At 45.5% G+C, this 15,399-nt stretch overlaps 1 long non-coding RNA gene across 1 annotated transcript in view; it reads left to right on the forward strand.

The window, feature by feature from the left end:
• LOC136290045 (uncharacterized) overlaps window positions 1–15,399 on the forward strand; it is a 36,491-nt gene continuing 21,092 nt past the window's right edge. Inside the window, exons 1-2 of the long non-coding RNA XR_010720940.1 lie at window positions 1–88; window positions 8,708–8,862. This is a non-coding gene — a long non-coding RNA (uncharacterized lncRNA). The remainder of the gene's footprint in view (window positions 89–8,707; window positions 8,863–15,399) is intronic.

A 15,399-nucleotide genomic window follows, 5' to 3' on the forward strand; every position in this document is an offset into this window, starting at 1 on the left:
CGTCCCTGCCATCCCCCGCGCCCGGGTGCGCGTCCCGGTCTGCTCGCTGCTTCCCCTCTCAGGGCTTCCATGCAGGGTCGTACTGCAGGTAGGGTTGACATTCCCTTCCACACGGCCGCGTGTTCCCGTGCCAGAGAAGGGAGATTTGACCCCTTCCTTAGCACAGGAGGATTTTGGACGTGGGTCTGACCGTTTCTCACTGGAGGCGTTTGACGGGAAGAGAAAGTAGTAACAAAGTGTTCTTAATATGAACCTGCTTTTCAGCTGCAGTGCCAGCCTCGTCTTCCTCAGATGGGGAAATTAGCTGGAAAGCGATGTTTTCCCACATTCATACCCATTTGTACTTCTCAGTAGCTTCAGCTGAAAAAAACTGAAACTGAATTTCATTTTCAGAAGAAAACATTCCACTTCAGGAAGCGTCAACATGTTTTGTTTCAATATCCTACAGCATTTTGTCTTTATTTATTTTTATTTGAAAAGTAATTTGCTATCCTCATTTATTATTTTTAAATGCTCACCAAAATAAAAAGGCCACAGTATAGTGGCTTTAATAAAATGCTCAATCTGCAGTAAAATAAGATTATATTGCATGAATTGTTTTGCTCTTTCACCAAATTAGATGTCTTCTGCTTCCATTTTGCTGGAAAAACCTTGAAGACTTTCTGTACATTTTTAATACTGTTCACCCCACCCCACCTCTGATGTTGCATTTACTTATGGAGCTGAAAAAAGGTGGTTTTTTCCTGCTGGGCAGGTTGTATCTGCACTTGTGGTTTGCTGTGCTTCATCCAGGCAGCTTGTGTGCCTTTCCTCTCCCTGCCTGTTTTCTGTCTTGCCCACATCAGTCATTGCAAGACTCAAAATTAGGCAAAAAAACAGAGGGGAATGTGTTTTTCTATTCTATTTTTTTTTCTTTCTAATAAAAATAATTCCTGATTCATTTCACTTAAAAAGCAAGCAAATGCATATTTTCCTATAATATAAAATTAATAAAGATAATAAAAATAATAATGTGTAATATGTAATGATAATATGGCAAGTGTAACTGCCTAAAAACAAACTAGCATCAGACTCCCTGCTTCTCCCTGGAGCAAACAAAGCTACCACTGCTTTGTAACCCCTCTGGAATTCCCCCCATTTCCCAACTCTGCTTGGCTGTGTGTACCTTCTCCATTTTAATTAACCTACTGATCCACAGGTTCTCCACAAGCCATGGGCAGTTTGTTTGCTGTTCAGGGGTTGTAGGATCCGGGAGGATCCACTCTCAGGTCTCTGGGGGGCAGTTTCCTGGCTCTGGCTTTTGGAAAAGGGGAGGGTTGCTGCTGCAGCTATCACATTGTGGGATGTCACTGCTGTGGAGGACACCAGTCTGTGTCCAGCTGGACCGGGATGACCTGGATGGGTGCTTGTGGGCAGGCTGTGCTGTTCTGTGCTGTGTTTTTCTGTTCTGTTCTGTGCTGTGTTTTTCTGTTCTGTGCTGTGCTGTGCTGTTCTGTGCTGTGCTGTGCTATGTTGGCAGGGGCTGCCCTGCTCCTCCCAGCAGCTTTGGCACCTGCCAGCGGGCTCTGGGTGGAAGCAGGGAGCAGCACACCTTGTGGTTCAGCATTCCCCATCTGCAAAGACGGACTGTGCCAGATCAAGATTTTATACCTGGCCATCCTACTCCGCCTGCAGCTGTTTGGAGGAGACGGCAGGCAGAAAGATTAGTTTCATTCCAGTTTTATCCTTGGCCTCACATCTGAGTCTTCAAGCAAGATTCCAGTTGTGGGCAGACGCCCCATTTTGTGTGCTTCAGATGCTACTCCCTCAAAGACCCAGCAGTCCTTTATATGGAGGCCAAAAATCCAACTGTTGCCTTGTAAAGCCTTTCTGTCATGACTGGCCCTACCTAGAGTGAAACCAGGCACCTACCTACAAGTGCAGAAAGAGCTCCTTTCCCCCACTACCTGGGCAGACTGGAAGAGCTCTGCAAGCAGATGGCTGTGTCCTAGCAAGCACAGTTGCAGCTGTGATCCTCACTTGCTTTGGGGAGAGAAGCTGGAGGTCTGGGATTGACCATACTGTAAATTTTTCCTGCCAGGTGTGAAGCCTGAAGATGATACTGTGAGCTTGGTAACCTGGAACACCATATCAACTTCCTTTTTTTAAACTGGAACAAAGTGATTGTTCCCATCTGAGCTGCTGGCTTCCGGATGTATATATTTTGTTCCAGTTTGAGACTGGGCATTCCAAGTGAGGACACTTGCATACACAGATGAATATAGATATTTATTTATTTTTATTAGTGGAAGAGAGACCTCTACTGGCTCAGCTCACAGAGCCACTTGACTGACCACAGCCGAGCTCTCTCTCACCTTCTCTTCACCTACTTGGGAAATCTCCTGCATCACAGCCATTTGCCAAGGGCAGCTAAGAAGCAACATTTCATGTTTTCTCATGAAAAGATCCAGCATGTGGGACGTCCCTCAGCTGCAGTTGCTATCACGTGAATTTGTGACAGCCCTTGTTGAAGTAAATCAAGTAGCTTATTTCCTTTAGGAGATGTATCTTGGGCACTGATGCAGAGCAAAGAGTTAGTGTTACTGGTGCTGGAGGACAAGTCAGCTGGGTGTTTTCATCCATGCCATTGATTTCAGTTGCCTTTTATTCTCTTCATGTTCTTCCTCCATGCTGGTTCTGTAGCATTGCAATGAGGATGGCTTCAGAAAACATTTGTGGGTCAGGGTTCTTAAGCATCTTGCCTCTGCTGTCAGCTGGATAGCTGTTCACTCCTACCTGGACCATACCTGGGGATGATGATCAGTTGGGTGCTTCTATTCCTGGTTTGGGGAAGAGTTAATGTATAGTGTGCTTTTCTAGCAAACCTGTCTTTACCTGAGCACAAGTAATGCAAAACAGGGCTTGGTGTTTGCAAACAGGTGGAGCTGGGTGAGCCAGTCATGTAAGGCCTGTAAGTCCTGAGCTGCCAGTCTGGCTGAAAGAAACAGAGGCAGTTTGACAAAGTTGATCAAGGGACTGGAGCATCTCTCTTATGAGGAAAGGTGAGGGAGCTGGTGTTGTCCAGTCTTGAGAGGAGCCCCAGCTGAGAGGGGCCCTCAGCCCTGTGTGTTCCTGTGAGCAGGGAGGGCTCAGAGCAGGGCCCAGGCTCTGCTCCGTGGGACTCAGCAATGGCACCAGGTGAACGGGCAGGAACTGATGCCCAGGAAGTTCCACCTCCTGGACATGAGGCAGAACTTCTTCCCTGGGCAGTGACTGAGCCCTGAACAGATTGTCCAGAGCGGGTGTGGAGTCTCCTCACTGGGGATATTCCAGAACCATCTGGACACAATCCCGTGCCCTGTGCTCTAGGATGGCCCTGCTGGAGCAGAGAGATGGGACCAGATGAGCCACTGTGGTCCCTTCCAATTTGACCCATCCTGGGATTCTGGGATTCTGAGTACTGCTGAAATGCTGGCTTAGGCATCCTCTTCATCCCCTTCCTTCTTTATCCAGCCCACTCATTCCTGCCCCTGTCACTGCTGGTGAAGTTAGTTCAGGAACTGCAGTAGGGAATGGATCTTGCAGAGATTTCCCACCCTCCTTTCTTCGTTGTTGGTTTGTGTACTGATATTTTTTCCTCCCCTGCTGGATCCATTTCTGCTCCATTGCTCCTCATGCAGTTGGTACCAAAAGCTTGGCCAGCACAATGGGTGGGATGGGAGGGAGCAAGCTGGCTGCACTACCGTGAAATCACAGCCTGGGAACTGGTGTGTCTTGCTTGTTCCGTACAGTAAAGCAAAAATTAAAGCCTTGTGTGGGACAAGTGCTGCCCATCTCATGGCTATGAGGCTTGCTGGAAGGTACTGGGCAATCAGGCTCTGCCTTCCAGCTTTCTTCTTACATCCCTGGCCATACAAGTCTGCTCCACAAATGACCTGAGAGCTGCTTAGCTGGGGAAATAGAGGTTGGTGTTGATGGCCTGAAGTTTCTGTCTTGTTTGCCAGGGGATCTCAATCACAGAGCTGTTCCAGAGAGATCTGCTGAGTCACAGTTTTTAATTTTTTGTGGGAAAAATGGTGCACTGGATGAAAAGACAGAGAAATATGCATCAGCGGTTTCTGGAGTTGCAGGCTGGTGGAGTGGATCCTCTCACTGTGCCTTTCCCAACAGATCTCTGTAGCAAAAGCACTTGCTTTGTTTCAAAAGAAAAATTTGCTCTGCAGCCACCTTTTATACCTTTTCCTTTCACCTCTCTCACCTGTACCCCTTTTCCAGTCATTGAGTGGTGACAGCACCAACTAATTTGCAGACATTCATTACCTCTTCTTACCAAGTTTCTCTTCTCTCTGGAGAATGTTCTGGGTGCTGTATTCTTTGCCTGCCTGGTGCTACTGTCCTTGTGAGCTGCTTCATCCTAAAAAAAAAAAAAAAAAAAAAAAAAAGAGGAAGAAGAAAATCCGTTTCTGGATGTCCTGCATGAGTTTTGCAAGAAGCCCCGAATGAAGGGCTTGTTGTGAGTACCTGCTTTGAGTCAGAGTCCTTTGAGTAAGAATTTTGTCCTTGCTCTTCAGTTTGTCTCTTCACTGGCTGAACAGTTCAGTGCACTGATTTGCTCTTTCTCTGGATACCTTGTGCCTTTTTAAAAAGACTTAAAATATTGTTTGGTGAAACAGTGTTTTGTAACTGGAGAAAATATGGAGGCTAAAACTGATCTACAAATTAGTGCTTTGTCTGATGAGATGGGAAACTGTGATTCAGAAATCTGACAGCCATTATTAGACCATTCCTGGTACAAACCTCAGTGCTGAGGATGCTGTTGTGCTCCTTTGGAAAAGCTCTGTAAACCAAAAATGGGTGCATTCCTATTGGCCCACTGATGATCAGTACTTTGAACAGACTCTGTGAACCTCTATGGTGATGGGACTTTCATTAGGGTATTTACTTCCAGAACATGGGACGTGAGTAACCATAAGGGAAAGTAGCCACTGTTTTAGGTACTCTGTAAGGGTGGGAGAGTACAGGGAGAGAGAACGGGGGGACCATCTGAATTTGAAGTCTTTGATCAAATACAAATTTTTTTGAGGGGTCAGTGAACAGAAACAGGGTAGAAAAGCTTTATGGAACCATGACACGTAAATATTTTTGTTTGTTTTTGTTTGTTTATGTTGGTTTTGAAGCCTGATAAGTGTAAAGTTTTCTCATATATGACACATAAAGCAGCATACAGGATGATGAAGTTCTTTCAGGCTGCCCGAGTCTCCCTCTGGAGATAGATAATTTATTGTCATGCATGATCTTTCACTAATATCTGATGGTACCCCAGGGGGGCAATCTCAAAAGACCAAAAGAAACTGAGGACACCAGGATAATGTTGAAGAATCTGAACATTTTTTTTTCTGCTTTTTGCACTAGCCACAAATAATTTCAGCATTTCTTCAGTCAAATGAAGGGCAAATAACCATTTTTCACTTTTATTAGTACCCCACCAGAAGCTGGATGTCTGAAATTTTACAGGAATACTCAGAACTGACAAATGGCCATTGGTGTTTTTTATGGGATCTCAGTGGAGGTAGATAACACTGCATCTTCAATCTGCCCTGAAACAGATAAAAATTACAAATGGGCCTGTCCAAAGACAGGGTAAAAGTAAATTTTCCTTCTTTAAGAAAATCTGCAAGCAACTGTCCACTCTGTGTCTTCCCTCTTTGCTCTGCGATTACTCTGCAGTTTGAACCAAAGCCCCTCCAAGGATTTGCAGGAACTGTGACCAAGGCTGAGGACACTACTGGTTCTCCACTTCTCTACAGTTTGTTGCCTCTTTGAAGAGCAGGTGTTGCCTTTGAAGTGAACTTTTCTGGGGAAATGAGTATCGGCAGAGAGGTTGAGATTTTGGCTGAAAATGGGCAGCAGCAAATTCCCTTCCCAGAGGGGATTGTGTTCACAGAAGCCTTTGCAAGATTGAGGTTCAGCTGCTCCACCAGCCCCTTCTCGCTCAGAATACACAAGTGGGGATGAAGCAGAGGCACAACAGAGCTGCTGTATGTAAGCCTCCTCCTGGCCTGAAGTCCTCAGGATTGAGGCTCTGAGCCCTCAGTCTTTTTGCTGCATTTCTGAGCTGATCTGTAGCTCAGGTAAATGCAGAGTTTGAAGTCCAGGATAACCTGCCTGCAGAGCAGGATGGGGTGCTGTGTTGCATAGGTTTTGTTTGTGTTACAGAGGCCTTACTGGGTAGGGCTGAGTCATTCCAGAGAAGCACCGAGTCCTGCAAATGCTCAAATGTCTTTGTATTACCCTTCTGCTACCTTTTGTTCCTAGTGGTTTTTTCCATATCCAGTTATGTTTTTTCATTCTCTGCAATATGTCCTTGTTTTCTCTACACTTCTCCAATCTGCCTCTGACCTCTGAATCCAAACCCAGTCTTGCTCGTGGTTTGTGCTGATATTCAGAGCTATTCCCTGTTTCTCCTGAGAACCTGGTATGTGGACCAACCCAAGTGGCTGCCTCTAGCTGTGAGGGAGGTAGCAGGTTAATGTATTAGAGACTGGAGATAGAGCCTAACTTTTCATGTTAGATGCTTAAACCCCAAATGTCTGTCCTCAAAACTGCATGTTGTCTGTCACCCTATCTGAAGGTGCCTCAGGTTCCTCAGTACTTGCTTTACATGTGATGCTGCTGTCAAGGTCAGGAGTACTAAGCATGGCTGGCTTGCTGCCATGAGATCCTCCTGAGGGTATCCATCTGTTACTCCGAGAAGATGCTGGCACCTGATTCAAACTATGCAAATATTACCAGGAGGGCAAAGACTGAGAATTCAGTAAAGGAAAATGTCACTCTATGACTTAGTTTGGTGGGATAATGGCTCTGTAACATAAACTGTCAAGCAGGTGTGGGTATGGGTGTATATAGCTGTACATCACATGCTTTGCAGCCCTTTGGGAAGACAAACCTGGAATCTGCTGGGTGACTTCATTGATTTTTGGGTTTTCTTTGTGCAGGGTGATTGCTGAAACAAGACTTGGTCGTGGATGTCAGGCCATTCACAACACTGTGTTCTTATGCAGCTTTTCACAAGCACTGATAGAGAAACAAACCAGTCTTCATGGCCACTCAAATTTGTCTCGACTAAGCACACCATTGTTCAATAAAGTATGCACCTATTGTTTTCAGACAGCTGTAATCCCTCTCCAGACTTTAAGGTAATTTAATCTCTTGACATGACTGTGCAATTCCTGTTATTTTTAGGCACATACATTAAGAAAAGGAAAGGTCCATTTAATCTGAAAACATATTAGCAAGCATTCCTGGTTTCCCAAATCTGAACCAGGTACCACAGGGAATAAACTGAAAGTCATTAACATGTGATTGCTGTTTGATGGCCAAAATGAAGCAGTTTCAGACCCACTCGCTACCTCCTTTTGCAGGTGCTGCAAAGCAAGATTCTACTCTTGAAGATCATGTCAGCAAAGGTTAAAAACTCATTGCAGAGTATTCTTTGCTGATTCCACTGTCCACAATCTGTGTGTGGTAGCCTGCTGGCCATGTGGGTGAGCTGGTGGGGATGAGGGAAAGGCCTGAAGTCCTCTTGTGTAGGTGATGGATGTGTGTCTGTGCCCTTCCCAGTGATGCCTGAGGATGCTGAACTCACCTGTCTGCCATCCTTGGTGTTGCAGACCAGAGGACTGTCACTGCCTGCTGTCCTCCTCTTCCTTGTCCCAAACTCCTGAGTCACTCAGGACAAGTGACAAGGGAGACTGTAAGGCTATGGGAGGAAGCTGGTGGCTCTGGACTTGTGGCTTCCAGATGTTGGAGCTGAGGCCCTAAATCTCCTCTTTGGCACAACAAGGAGCTGCTAAATTGCTCACTATGGGACTTGTGCAAAGCTGTTTCCCTCCCTAGTTCTACAGGGGAGAAGGCTTTACTGAAATCACTAAAATCATTAAAATCCAAACGGTTTTCTGAAGGAGGTGAGAATTTAGTTTCTTTTTGGATATTCCTAGCAGCATCATCCAACAGGCAGTGGGACATGTGATAGAAGCTGAGGAGGATGTTGTTCAGGCCTCCTCAGACTCTTCTAGGCTTATCTTGGGTGGGAAAGCGAGGTTCAGGCTCTGCTTATAAGCGTCCTCTTTGAGAAAGAATGAGGAATGACAACGGCGAGGGACAAAGTGAGGAAAAAACCTTAAGCTGTGGCATTTCATGGGGTGGACAGCTAGCAGGAGATTGTTGACTGTTTGTTGAAAAGCTTCACTGGCTGTGTTTGCTTTGGATACCACAAGTCACTGGGTCCTGGTGGGGACTGTGAGTCATGTTCCTCCTTGCAGTGGAAAACACAGATTCATCGCCGTGGTGCTGCACTCCTGGCAGGGCATATGGCCCTTGGGGACATGGGACGGTGGCACATGGCAGGAGGTGTGGAGGCCTTCCCCCTTCCAAAGGGGGCAGGAAAGTGTTTCTGAAATGCTTTTTTTCTCTTTGGGCATCCATCTGGGAGAGAGCTTTGCTGTGGCCTCAAAAAAGGGACATGCTGGAGTTCTGGTGTGCTTGTGTTGCTGTGGATACAGGGCTCTATTTTTGTGCCTCTTGCATAAGTTTTACCCTCATCTTGCAGTGGCTTAAATGTATTTTTGGGTAGCTAAAAGCATTGAAGTTGCATCTTCTGTGGTCTCTGTGGGAGTTTTGAGAAGGCTGGTTGTGGCCACATTCCCTCTGCTGTCTCTTCTTTTGGCAGAACTAAACCAAGTGGTGGTTTCATCCAGTTTATGAAGGAGTGATGCCTTTATCTTGACTCAAGAGATGCTGCAGCTCCCTTCCTTTGGCTCACATGGAGAAGCCCTCAGTAGAAGAGAAGAATGATGCCAGCAGCTGTTGGAGAGCCGGCACAAGGTCAGTGTGGTCCTACACTGCCAAAATACCAGTGCTAATTCTGGTCCTGAGTGCACAGAGCGCATAAATCACCCATGACTCTTGGTTTTCCTTGTACCAGTCCAGATTCAACCCTTGATTTTATTTCTGCTGGAAGGGAAGCACAGACCTGCCATGGCTCCAGGTGTGGGTACAGGCTGTCACTGGCCTTGCCTAGCAGGGGAAAAGGACCTCTGTGTCAGGTGGTGGTGAGCTGTTAACTCCTTCCTTTACATCAGAGACAAGAAATTCTTTCCCTGCTGAGGGACCAATAAGTCCTTTGCCACACATTAAGACGTGCCTTGGTATTACCCAGTAAATGGTGGAATAATAATAATGTGGCTACAGGCTATCTGAAATGAGGTTGTGGCTGTAACTGTCCCCATGGGCCACCTGCTCCTGCCTCCTGTGGGAGAGTGTGGGGCTGGTAAAGAGGCTGTGTGTGTTAAGAAAATAGGTATTTAAGGAAATGGGGTTTAAATGAGAACTTAATTACTCACTTTTGGCCTTGTATCTGAGGAAGAATAACATGAAAACCTGAAATTAAGCTCTTGTTGCATTCCAATACAGGGAAGAATGCCTCCAGTATTTGAAAATAATTCGAAGATAAATAGAATTAATACTTAACATATGAAAGAGACAGCTAATGTTTTGACAGACAAGCCTCCTCCTCAGAGCCAAGAACATGCATTACCTAAAGGAGGAAAATCCTCATTTGTACTCCAGGTTGCCAGGAGTCATAATTAAAGAACAAAATTAGTTGAGGAGAGGATGGAATGAAGAGTAAAAAGATTGTTGTTTCTTAGATAACTGTGCAGTTGTTGCTGAAGGAGCACACAAACATTTCTGTGTGTTTTGTTTGGTTGTTTTTTTTTCTCCTTGATCCGTCTCTATGTCCATCAGAACATTCACCGCAGGTTTCCTTGTATTAAAAATAAAAATAGAAATGTCCTGCTGAACAAGTTGTTCTGCCATGGGTGGAGATAAGCCTACTTGCCCTATGTTGTGTAAAGTCTCTAATGTCTAATTAGGGGCAAGGTGGGGGTTTTTTGCTGTTTTAGTGAGTCCATCATTAGTGTTTCTTTCCTTTGTTATTCCTTTGAACAAAGTGTGGGGGTTCCTACAACCTGGGATACAACTGCCCTGCTGGCGCATTTGATGGAAATTTTCTGGGCTGCTGAAAAACTGGAGGGGTGAAGGGGAAGGGCAGATAACCAATAGTACGGACCCACCCTCAAGCTGTATAATTGCTCATTTCTGCAGGAAACAAGCCTGAAATTTTGCAGAGGATTGGACCTGTTTGTAGGAGATTTGTTATTCTGATGTTATTAACACTGGCTTTGGTTACCCAAATGTTCCCAAAAGGCAGGGAAGGGTAGATAACAGCAGTGCCATGGCCAGAGAAATGGTTAACTGGAAAGGAAAATCGGAGGCATTTTTTGTCAGAGAAAAACAGTGTCTCGCTTAGATACATAAAACACACAGCCTTCTCTACTTTGCACACCTTTCATAGTTGCAAATGTGTAAATCTTTTCTTCCAGAAAGGAATCCACATGATCACTTACTTTAACTTGAGTCAAGATAAAGTGGCCACATTTGCCCTGCCTGGAACATCCGCAGAAATGCCACTGAGGAATTTTGGCTTGTTGTTTTAGTGCGTGAATAACAGAAGTTCTCCCATTTTCTTCCCTTTCGAGGTTAGACCAAGAATACATTCAGCAGTCATAAGCTGTGGTGTATTAATAGAAAGATTTTCTCTGAAAAATGTCCACTACTCCTTGAAGGAGATTTATACGATGTAATCCACCATTTCAAAGGCTAAGGTCACCACTGAACATGTGAGCCCACTGGGATATCATAACACATAAATTACATAATCAATAGCACATGTTTTCCCCCTTTCTTTACCAATTAATGGATTTTTGAAGTAGAGAGCTTGGCTTATATTTTTCCACTCATGTTGGATGGGGAAACCCTTCAGAAGGAGGATTCAGAAGGAAAAAAATCTGGTGTTTAAGGTGTTCACATCAATTCTTTCTTCAGCAAATGCACAGGAGCACCAGGTGTACTTCCATTTCTGCTTCCTGCCTATTGACAGTTTTATTAATTCTTCACAAAAATGAATATATGTACTACTGGAAGATATTATATTTTTAAAATTTCATCTCAGATTTGTAACATGTTTCCATGCCAAAAGACTTCTCACAAAACTATCTCATTATCCTTTGCCTCTTCAGTCCTTGCAGATTCTAATTAGAGCATTCTTCTAATTTTGAATGGGATTAGGATGAGATAATGAGTGATTTAAATGAATTGACAGGATACTTCCTGCTCTTATCATGATTTTTGATAAATTAGGTATTTCTTTGTCAAGTTAATGTCAAGTTTTGCCTCGCTCAGCTCTTTGCACTAATTTTTCATTCTACTGATTTACTTATTGAAGTAGAGTTATTTGGGACTGAATTGTGAAACTCAATGTCACTTGTACAGATAGTCCCATAATAATACTTATCAGTGTAGTTTGGCTTTTCTTTTCTTTTCTTTTCTTTTCTTTTCTTTTCTTTTCTTTTCTTTTCTTTTCTTTTCTTTTCTTTTCTTTTCTTTTCTTTTCTTTTCTTTTCTTTTCTTTTCTTTTCTTTTCTTTTCTTTTCTTTTCTTCTCTTCTCTTCTCTTCTCTTCTCTTCTCTTCTCTTCTCTTCTCTTTTCTTTTCGGGCAAAAAACATCCAGAGGAGTGCAAGCAATATTTCATGGTATTGATACCTGATCATGTCACATGAAAACACATTTTAAATGTGCATGGGGAAGAGAGACAAACACAAGCTCATTTTCCTGCTGGTTTAACTGTTCCAGGCTTGGTTTGTCACCTTTACTTTCTGCTTAGGATTTTGTTGATATAGCGTGAGTGTTCTTAAAATGAAGAAAACGAAAGAGAAACCAAACTCCCCAAAGCAAACTGTCTCTGTGTTTGTGTTATGTGGAGGATCTTCCTGAGTCCCAGGCTCAGCCAGTTTCCCAGAACATCTTTCCTAAGGCAGCCAGAGTCATCAGGAGCATATTTCTCTTGGCTAGCCTCTCTCTGGAGAGATCCCTAGGAGGAAGCCCATGCTGTGGTAGGGTTTGCTCTCAGTGGAGATGAGATTCAAGGAACCAGTTTCACTCCAGTGGGACAGTCCTGGTCCTTTTGTTTTCTTGTGGCAATGGTTAACCACTCCTAATGGAAGATCAGCTGTACAGTGCTTGACAAAGTAGAGGCTGAGCATGTGAGTGGGCATTGCTTCTCTTCTGGGGAATGACTGGTTGGCAGCCACTCACCTTTTGTGAGCCATTAGCTTTTGGAGAGCCCAGAACTTGGGAAGACAGGCCCCTCATCATTTGTCCATCGTTTCCCTGCATCCCCTTATTCAAATGAGACTTCCTTCTTTCCACCATGATCCAGGCTCATGGACAAAGCACACAGGTGGAGTCTTCAAACCCTAAAAACTCTCCCCTGAGCCTGCACAGACTGAGGTTTCTGGAAAGCTTATGTGGCTGATTTGGGAAAAATCACACAGGGGTTGCAGGAAGTCTGGTATTGGTGGCACAAATGCCATATTCCTTTGCCAGTGTGTGGAGCCATCACAGAATCCTCCGAACAGCTCTTTTCATACATATGGTCTGTAACAGGGTCAAGATGTGGGTTTTTTTCCCCAGCCTTCTGCTGAGAAGCAACTGAACCATTTTGTGGAAGCTTTCCCAAAAACCACTTAGTCTGGGGCACGCAGCAAGCGTGGAAAAAATCCAGCCCAAACAGCTGAAATCTGGCAAAGTTGAACCCAAACTGAAACACATTCTTCTCATGGAGAAGTGTTGGGTGACCTCTGATATGCAGAGTTCCTTGCCCCACCTACATAAGACACACAGACAAAGTGTGCAGCACACTCTCTGCTCCTCATGTTGGGTCTGTGTGCTCTGAACTGCAAGTTTGATGTGTAAAAATGTACACCCTTCTCTATATACCTAGAGCTGCATAGCTCCCTGCTGCACAGGATTCCTGGCTCCAGATCTGTTGCATCATTCCCTTGATGTCATCCTGGCATATACCACCTCCAGCATTATTCTCTGCCTGGAGGAACAGTATAGTCCATGCTGGGTTTTATCCTTTTTATTTTCTTTTTTCTTTTTTTTTGCTTTTCTTGGTTGGTCACTGCCACTGCAGAAAATCAAAGGCAGCCTTACACATTTGTCTCTGTTTTTCATTTTGCTTTGCTACAGAAGTTAAAAAGAAAAGCTTTTGAAGGACTTTCTCTCAGCACAAGTAAGGAAGCAGCTGTTTACGATGAAAAAAAGCCCATAAGTATGTGCTTCCTGAGCTAGGAAATTACTGCTGCTGCTGCCACCACTAATGTTGCTGTAGACATTTCTTGTGGCCTCGGAGATGACGCTGTGGCACACAAGACTGGAGGACAACACTGGGGTGGGGATGGGAGACCAGGCAAAGTCATGTGGCTCTGACTCACTGGATGTTATTTTTCAAAACCTCTACTGAGACCTTATGGGCAACAGTCTGTGCCAAGCCATGTAAGAAATCTACCCTGTTGTTTTACTTTCCTTGAAAGAAGAGTGGAAGGAGCAAATGCTGTGGGAATGTTGGTCAGCAAAGCCTGTGAAACTGGTAACAAGGATGGAAAAAAGAAATTTTGCTGTTTCTGCAAATTTGAGAGAGCAAAATCACTGCAATCCATTATCAGTGCTGGCACTTAGATAAAACCTGTCTGTGTAGAAGACTGGGAAGGGGAGCTGGGGGCAGGAGGTACAGGCCTGCACTTGGCACGTGTGGCCTAATGTCACAGAATCATGGGATATCCTAAGTTGGGAGGGACCCACAAGGATCATAGAGTCCAACTCCTGGCCCTGCACAGACACCCTGACAATCCCACCCTGTGCATCCCTGAGAATGTTGTCCAAATGCTCCCACAGCTCTGGCAGCCTTGGGGCTGTGATCATTCCCTGGGGAGCCTGTTCAGTGCCTGACACCCACTGGGGGAAGAACCTTTCCCTGATATCCAGCCTAAACCTCCTCTGACACAGCTCCAGCCATTCCCTCAGGTCTGTCCCTGGTCCCAGAGCGCAGAACTCAGGGCCTGCCCCTCCTCTTCCCCTCAAGAGAAACTGTGACTGCCATGTCTCCCCTCAGTCTCCTCCAGCTGAACAGACCAAGTGTCCTCAGCTGCTCCTCACACGGCTTCCCATCAAGGCCCTTCACCATCCTCATGCCCTCCTTTGGACACTCTCTAATAGTTTAATGTCTCTCTGATATTGTGGCCCCCAAAACTTCACACAATATTCCAGGTGAGGCTGCCCCAGCCCAGAGCAGAGCAGGACAATCCCTTCCTGGCCTGGCTGGTGATGCTGGGCCTGGTGTCCCCAGGACAGGGATGTCCCTCCTGGCTCTACTGCAGCCTCATGTCCAACTGGCCACTGACCAGGACCCCAAGTTCCTTTCCTTGGCACTGCATTCCAGCCTCTCATTCCCAGTCTGTCCGTGCATCCAGGGCTGCCCCATCCCAGGTGCAGAGTCCAGCACTGTCCCTTGTTGAACTTCACACAGTTGGTGACTGTCCAGCCCCGACATTTCTAGAGATCTCTCTGCAGGGCCTCCTTGACATTGAGGGAGTTAACAGCTCCCCACAGGTCTGTATAATCTGTGAACTTGCTCAGTATCCCTTCCAATCCTGCATCCAAGTCATTTATAAGGATGTTCCACGCGCACTTGCAGACTTGGGTCTGCAAGTGTGTATGGAACTGTGAAACCTGTGTCAAGGGCTGTGTAGGCATTTAAGATGTCTCCATGAGTGATGTTCTTTGAGTGGCCTGCACTCAGAGGTGCTCTGTGGCCTTGTGCGGGGTGAAGAAGGCAGGCATCTGCCACAGTGGTGTGGGACCTGCTCTGAGGGCCAAAGACCTGTTGCCTGTAGGTTATTTTTGAGGCCCTGGAAGAAATGTGTTGCTGGACAAGGATTTGAAGGCCAGTCTCACCTGCCCTAGGCTGGTGTTTTACCTATAGCCCCTTCTTTGTTCTTTCATATGTGCAAGAAGCTGGGCATGTAAGCACAGGTCTCAGACATGGTCTGGTGTGAGCTGGTTTAGTAACTCCACCACTGCCACACCTGGAAGCAGGGCAGCAGAGAACCTTTATCTCACTTTTCTTCTGCTCTGCCCCTGGGACCTGGCTCTCCTCAGCAGGTGCTCCCTACCAGGTTCTGCAGGGACAGTAGGTACATTTCACCTTCAGGTCCAATGAACCACCTCGTGGGAAAAGCACTCACCATTTTCCTCAGAAAATAAGGGAGCAGTATTAGACAGGGACTGCCACAAAAACATCACTGATGAGCTTGAGATTGTCACTAGAGTAGCATGCAGTGTGAAGACCACGTGGGCAATGATGGACATCAGCCAGGTTTGTGGGAGAATTTTGTTTTCCTATACTGCTGAAAGCCCAGTATTTCTGAGTATAATTTCCTTTCTCTCTTGGGCGGGGG

The sequence above is a fragment of the Chamaea fasciata genome, unplaced genomic scaffold, assembly GCF_029207755.1.
Source record: "Chamaea fasciata isolate MVZ Bird 193981 ecotype frontalis unplaced genomic scaffold, bChaFas1.0.hap1 SCAF_5, whole genome shotgun sequence".
In the NCBI taxonomy this organism is placed as follows: Eukaryota; Metazoa; Chordata; class Aves; order Passeriformes; family Sylviidae; genus Chamaea; species Chamaea fasciata.